A 7,875-nucleotide genomic window follows, 5' to 3' on the forward strand; every position below is an offset into this window, starting at 1 on the left:
TGGCCAGCACTAGGTCCAACAAGGCGTCTCCCCTGGTGGGGCTGTGCACCTCCTGGGTTAGATGGAGGTCCTGCATTCTGGCTAAGAACCTACGTGAGTGGTCAGACCTGGCTGACTGCTCTTCCCAGCAGATGTCCAGGAAGTTTAGGTCCCCCATGACTACCACATCCTTAGACTTCACTACCTCCATGAGCTGACCTAAGAATTCCTGGTCAAGCTCTTCCCCTTGGTTGGGAGGTCTGTAGTAGACCCCCACCGTTAAGTCTCTTTCCTGAACTTGGAATTGAACCTATAAGCTCTATATTCCCTTGCAGAATAGCAAATAGCTATGAACCCCACTAGTAAAATAGGTTTCTGTCAGGCAAATGAGGAGAATGGCTTACTATGCTAGGAGCAGCTCACAAGACAAAGATTTGCTTTGTGGATTCAAGGGTTCCGATCTTGCCAATAAATTGTGTCACGGAGGGGTAAACATGATTCCACACAATCAATTTTTTTTCTGTTCTCTTAAAGGAAAATGAATTATAAAAGCACTGAATGTTAAAAGAAAATTAAGGTAGCAAAGCTGACAGCTCTGCTTGTGGAACACGTAGTATGTGATCATAAAATTAAAGACAGTATCATACACGCTAGGGGGCTGAATTCAAGTTGCAAAAGGAAATTTTATTTAATTCGGGCATCTCTCAAACACATATGTAGAACAACTCTGAAAATGAGTGGAAAGTCAGGCATGAGATATTTACACAAAAGAAATTAGTCTACATTCAGCAGTTTGTACCACTAAGTATGCAGGCAATTTGCCAACAATAATTATATGTTATGCAAATAAACACATTTCATCATAAAGAGAAAATTATAGATTAGCATCCTTAGTTTGTTTCTTTTGGTCTCTTACCACACCATTGGAGCTCTGGTATGGAATCTCTGTACATCTTATCAATGGTGTAGCACTTTCCTTCAGCAGAAAGAGAAAAGCTTCTATTGGCTCTTTGGGCATAGAAAGATGAGCACATAGCTTGGCATTATTTACATAGGTTTTGTGTAGCAACATAAATTACACTGGGATTGGGAAGGGACAGATGTGCAGCTATCCTGTGGTAATTTGCCCAGTGGGTGGCTATTACTATGCCAAGCCACTAGTTGGTGAGGGTGCAGGTAAATAGCCTGATAGGCTTTCACAGATGGCTGCTCAGGGGTAGGCAGATTTAAGTTAACTTAATATAAATTATACCAATAGTGCTTTACTCCTGTCTATTTTAAGGGGTAATTAATTCAGAGACTTGTGTTGCATGTTCATTACTTTTTTTACACTGGTGTAATGCTAATTACAGTCGTGTAAATGTCTGTCTGTATCCAGTGTTAGTTGGCACAGTATCTATTGCTGATTTTTTCAGCTGGATAAATAAAAATGACACTTATACATGAAATATAGAAGTTCTGAATGTATAATCTCTATTATGTAAACCCCTCAGCCTCAAGAGTCAAAATTTCATATTAGACTTGCAGCTTTTTTTTCTGCAGTAGTGTCATGCCTTTAGTTTGTCCTAACAAAGCAAGCTGAACAAAATCAGCAGCATAAATGATCCAGACTTGAAATTACACTGTCAATTTTGGACATTTTCCCCATGGGAAAACTGCTTCATATTTGGAAAATTTCTTTTGTGGGACAGGAGTAGAAGAAAGCAATAACATTTCAGGCAACATTTGCCAATAGGTCAGCTACTAGACAATCTACTATCTGAGAAGAGGTTAAGTAGCAGCTGGAGGTGTCACAAATTGTATTATATTCCCTTGACTTTTATCTTGTCAGGAATTGAAGGGGGGTTATAAATGTAAAGCAGCACAGATCCCCAAAATAAGGTTGGGATAGGTATTGGTTAAAAGCAGACAGGGTTTAAGTAATCACCTGCAGTTGAACTGAGACTCAGATGGGAAGTAGGAAGTGCTGTGCTCAAGCTTCCTGTATAAATACATGTAGCTTTCTCACTGCTACTGCATGCAAGCTGTGACGTGCTTTTTAAGATATAATGGCAACATGCTCTTAAAAGCAGGGAGGGGATTATTTATTCGTGTGGCAAAAGGGCTGGGAGACAAGTCCTGTTACAGTCCTGAAGAGTGCAAAGCTGTCAGACACACAGCTAAAGGAAGAGAGTGTGTGTGAGAGAAATCTGTTTCTGCTTTAGACTGTAAGCTACAGTGGTTGTGACATGAAGCTTTGGAGCACTGAAGTGTGAGTGAAGCTATTGAAAAGTCAAACAGCTGGGAGTGAACACTACCCTCCGTTCAAGGTATGTTAGGAGATAGCTTGCTCGCTCGCTCGCTCGCTCTCTCTCTTTATTTTTTTACAATTCATTTTTCCTTATAATGTAAGACAATGAATTGGCTAAATGGCTCTGCTTACAGTGCTTGACTGGCAAGAAAGGTAAGAAAATGGAAAGGTGAAAGAACTAGAAAACATTTGTGTGTGATGTTGACCTAAATCTGTAACTATATGGTGTTTAAAACAGCTGAGATTAGAAGAAATCTTGCAAACTTGACTATCAAAGGCAGAGAAAATGAAATATACATTCAGTCCTGTTCAAGAGAATGATATTAGTTTTGTCAAGGTAACTTTTTAAAGAAATATCTTCATGGTGTGTTTGAAAATGCTGCAGTACTAGGGCATATTTGTGTGTGTGAAAGCAGTGACTAAAATGGCATACAGTTAGGCTTATCTGTTAATAGCTTAAATATAACAAGATGAACAGAGGCTGGTCTTAAAACACATGGATTTTCTGCTGGTTTAAAAACACTTTCCAGCATAAAGTAGCTGGATCAGGAAAAACAGAGGACAGATCTGTGTGCTAAATATTAGTGCATTCCTCTAATTCCATTCAGAGTTTGGGGATATTGAGATTAGGCAAGCAAATCCAACATTTGCAGTATGTATGAACACTAATGCAGATTATTTTCTAAAGGGAATGAAACACTGTGCATTTGCTGGTGTAAATATAGTGTTTCCTCTTTCTCATCTTAAGGCTTTCTCAACACAAGATTACTTCAGTAATAAGGATTCTGTACTCTGGCTTCTCAGTTTTAAGGCTCTGTATTCTAGAGAATACAAGGCATACTGCTGTTTATGGTGTACTTTTATATCAAATGTCCTTGTTCATGGAGCACTATACATAGTTCAATATTTAGAAAGACTATAGTTAAGGAAACAGTGTAGTGTGGCTTTCCATCCTCCTGGTAAATAGAACATGAATGTTTTAGAAGAGGAGAATTGTAGCATAACAGGCCAGGACTGAAATACCCAGATGTGCTGAAATTACTGAGTGGTACTTACATTCTAGTAGTAGGGGTGGTGCTTTGCTTGTGGGTGGCTTTGAGGTCTAAATAGCTGGTTTGGAGTACTGTGTTATCTTGAAACAAAAGTTTCATAATCCAGCCCTTAATCCTTTCTGAACTAGGCACATTGGCCTTGTGCTGTTCTCACTTAGTGCTTGTCTACACATGGAAGTGTTACTGGGGGGCATGTCTACATGAGACATTTACTGCAGAGCTGACTAATTAGCTCCCCGGTAAAAGTCTGAATGTCTACACATCCAGTCCTATTCGGCTGCAATAAACTAATGAACTCCACCATAGGATAGTACTTGTATTTACAGGTACATGTATTTGCAAGTACTATCCTACTTCTTGAGTGCACAACAATGCATGTGTAGCTGCTGAAAGGGCTGGCTGGACACCAGCCAGCCCCTCCACAGCACATTGGAACAGCCCCAGGCTGGCAGGCTGATGCCCCGGGCCCCAACTCAATGTGCTGCGATCCTGGGTGCATGTTTTAACGTAGCACCTAGGAGCAATAAACTCTGATGCAATATGTGCTGGAGTTCATTGCTGTGTTTTTAATTGCATGTGTAGATGCATCCTGGGTGTACCAAAATAAATCCCTTGGGTGTAAGAGTATCTAAACTCCCTCCCAAGCGACACAAACTAAACTGAATCAAGGCACTTACGTGTCCACGTAAGGGTTTTCATTGTAAAATGATAGCAGTTTAAATTCAAGGCATAGGCCATATTAAAAAAAACAAACAACTCCCATGCAAACAATGTTTAAAACTATTGTAAATCATAAAAAAGTTACTCTTTTTAAAGTACATAGAGCTATCTCCAGGGTTAACTAGTGAGGGGGAGGAATTAGACTTTTTGTTCCATGCAGCTAACTGCACAGTACTATATCTAAAAACAAGGCCCTGTCTGCTCTTTGGATATTAACCTGAATGGCTTGTGCATGAACAGGATTTAACTATTGCACAAAATTTCATTCCACACCTTGTTGAATTGCATACTGTGTGATGGTTATCACCAGACATGGCTACATTTCTGTGTGTGAATGCACATACGTGTGCATGTAGCTCATGAAGCACTCTGCGGTGAAATGTATTGTATAAATAAATGGAATCTGTTATTTCGATTTGGTTTATCTCTTTAACCAGGTTTTTAAGGCAGTCAGATGATATAGGGCTGGGTACAAGGAAAATGAAAATGGGAGGAGTATATCTATTGTTTCTATATATTTGGGAGATGTAACCTGTCCTTAACACAACATAAGATATTCAGAATATCCCCATGAGAAAGAAGTGTGTCACTTTGCAGGGGAACAGAAAGAGCTATCATTTTAAACTTGGCTCTTGTTCTTTTAGTATACCTCATACAATGCCAATGATATGAGTCCTTCTGAGGAATTCCTGTTAGTGTCTGTGGGAGTCCCACATATGGAATACCTATTGGAGTAAGTCTTTGGTACATAGTTTTAAAGGTCCCTAGATCTTCAACTTCCCCCTCTTGTGTTTTTTTTAGGGAAGAAGATTTATTTTGATTTATCTAAAGGTGTGGACAGATGAAACAGCTACACTCCTCTGAGGAAGGCAATTACTGCACTGCAGCTGTAGTATAATTGTTTTATCTCTCCACTCCTAACCCACAGTAAGTGAAGTTAAACCATAGTAATTCACTTCATTTCAGTAAGGCATTATTTACTGTAGCTTAACATCACTTACTGTAGTTTAAAAGCAAACAGATAAAATAGTTATGCTGCAACAGGTGACACTCTCCCTAGTTAAAAGGTATACTATAATTGTGCATCTGTTCATACCCTAAAATTTATACAGTGCCTAAATCCTAGATGTATCAAATACATAAATACCTCCTGAGCTGGTAGCGTTATGAAACGTAAGACCATTATTGCATTCTCATACTCTTATTATGTTCACATGTGCTTGTGGTATCCACTTAAGGCACATTCCTAAGTCAGAGTTATCCTGAATTCATAGGACATATCAAAACAGAGACTACTTTCCAGGCAACCCCTGCTTAACGCTCTTAATTGGTTCTGGGAAAACTGAGCGTTAAGTGGAACCCATTTCCCCATAGGTATTAATGTAAATAGAAATAATTGGTTACTGCTGCTTCTTACTGTAGCTTCTCACGATTGCTGCTGCCTCTCCCCACCCCTCTGCCTGCCTACTGGCCACTCCGGCCCCATGTGTCAGCCCATGGCCTGTGCTCCTGCTGGCTTTGGCACTCTGTCAGGGGCCCTGCACTCATGCCTGCCCCCCACTTGCTGCTTCTTGCCACTGCCGCTTCTCCCCCCCACATCCCCCAGCTCCTGCTGCCCCACCCTTGGCCCCTGCTGGCTCTGGCCTTGCGGCACCAGTGCAGCCCCGAGCTCATTCCCGCCTGACCACTTGCTGCCACTCGCCGTTTCTTGCCACCGCTGCTGCTTCACTGAGCGCTATAGTGAAACTGACTCAGTGCTAAGTGAAATCTGGTATTAATTTTAAATGAGTGCTATAGTGAAATAGCACTAAGTAAAATTGCATTAAGCGGGGGTTGCCTGCACCTTCTACTTGATGGCGAAAACTACTCCCACAATTTACTCCCTACCTTTATAGATGGACCCCTGAGAAATGGGTACATCTTGTTTTTGCAGGATCTACACTCTGAGCAGTGCACTTTCCAGGGTTTCTTTATTACCTAGTAAAGATAGAAATAACTAGAGATACGGTAGTATTCTGCTACCTTTATTTACAAAAGCACATTTTTTTAAAAGGAAACCAAGCTAAACAAAGCAGAAGAAAACAATAACCCAGTGACATCAGACCCAGCCTGTATCAATTCATATTTTCTTCTACAACAGTATTGAGCACCAGTTCTAGACTCCTGGCCTCCATACTCAATTGAGAAAAGTGCAGGTCTGAGGACTGTGGTGCACTGAAAATTTACCCAGTGTTTCACAAATATTTACAGAGGTGCCTGTGCCAAATAACTTTGTGCTGATCCACTAAGAAAATACAGTGTTCAATTCTCTCTCTCTCATATAAATGGTTTCACTTCAGTGGGAACTGAGTGGACATTAAATTAAAGAAGTAGATCAGTGCTAGACAATATTAAGGTATTCATTAAAAAAATAAACTGAAAGGGCTAAATTATAAAGGACCTCATCTTGCCCTCAGTCAAGCAAGACTTCTATAAAACTCCCATTGACTTCAGTGGGAGCAGGGTTAAGGCAGCACAGAGTAGAAATTTCAGCTAATTAAGAAGTGATGAATTGGGCTAAAAGCATGGCAAACACAGTGATAGTTTTAAATTTAAAATACCTAAAACAAAAAAAAAAATCCTCCTTTGTTGATTTTCCAGACTCTTGGTATCTTCACATATAAATGTACAATGAGATCACAGTTCCCCATTGTTGTTTCTAAGTAGATTAAGAATTTTATTAAGGGCACTGGTAGAATATTTTGTACTGTTGGTAAACACTCCCCACCCTCAAAGGAAAACCCCTCTAATGTATAAGTGGTTAGGCAAACCCTGTAATTAGAAAGACATTTCAGCTCCTTATGTAATCTTTCTCAAAGAGCTGAAAACCCACACATACGTGTAGTTCTAATTCATGTACACACACACATATATTACAGGGTTTGCCTAACCACTTATACATTAGAGGGGTTTTCCTTTGAGGGTGGGGAGTGTTTACCAACAGTACAAAATACATAAAATCCAATCAGAGCAGCCCAGGATGGCAGGGGACCCAGATATAAATTATATCTATATAATATAGATGTTCCTTCCAGATCGGATGGGATTCTATCCCTTCTACATTAATGTTGAACAACTTCATATAATTTTTGCGCACATTGTGGTACCACCATGCCTCCATGCAGGGTAACCCCACTTTCTAGAGCCATCTTGAATCTCGCTATACACAATATTCTTGGGAACAGTATCTTCCTCCTCCTAAAGGGAAAGATAACATCTAAAGTAATTATTAATATAAACATAGTTGCAGGTTTCAGCAAGCCTAACAAGACATTGGGACTTGTTCTAAATTTTTTATTCTTACAGTACTTCAATGGGGCTACTCATATGACAGTGCCAAGATTGGACCCATTTGCATTGGATTTTCAAAAATACTCAGTGAGGGTGCATCTACATGAGACATTTACTGCAGAGCTGACTAATTAGCACTGCAGTAAAATGTCACTGTTTAAATGTGCAACCCTGTTAAGTTGGAGTAGACTAATAAACACCACCTCAGGGTAGTCTGGCTAAACACAAGTACTACGCTGTGGTGGCATTGTTTTGTGTGTATCAACACAAATGTAGATGGTGATGAGGCTGGCTGGGGCACAAAGATGCTTCAGCGTGGGGCTAGCTGGCAGGCAGTCTCTGCGCTGAAGCAACCTTGTGCCCCAGCCAGCCCCTCCACAGCACATGGAGCCTAGGCTGGTAGGGGACCCAGAGGTCAGCCTGTCAGCCAAGGGCTGCTCTGACCAGGCTTCATGGGCTGCTGAGGGGCTGGCTGAGTCATGACTAGCCTGCTTTGCTGAAGTC

The 7,875-nt window shown here is 40.6% G+C and overlaps 1 protein-coding gene across 4 annotated transcripts in view; it reads left to right on the top strand.

The window, feature by feature from the left end:
- The window catches only part of RNF144B (ring finger protein 144B), a 132,134-nt gene that overhangs the window by 32,140 nt on the left and 92,119 nt on the right, over positions 1-7,875 (top strand). The window contains exon 1 of one of the 4 annotated variants that reach the window (XM_019523366.1): positions 1,948-2,288. The exons of 2 other annotated variants lie outside the window; for them this stretch is intronic. The gene's annotated coding sequence lies outside the window, so the exon portion shown is untranslated. Of the gene's footprint in view, positions 1-1,947; positions 2,289-7,875 lie in introns of those variants that run through there. One more of the 4 variants, XM_019523346.1, reaches the window with a different exon arrangement.

The sequence above is a fragment of the Gavialis gangeticus genome, unplaced genomic scaffold (genome assembly GCF_001723915.1).
Source record: "Gavialis gangeticus isolate Ggan-Ray unplaced genomic scaffold, GavGan_comp1, whole genome shotgun sequence".
Taxonomy (NCBI): Eukaryota; Metazoa; Chordata; order Crocodylia; family Gavialidae; genus Gavialis; species Gavialis gangeticus.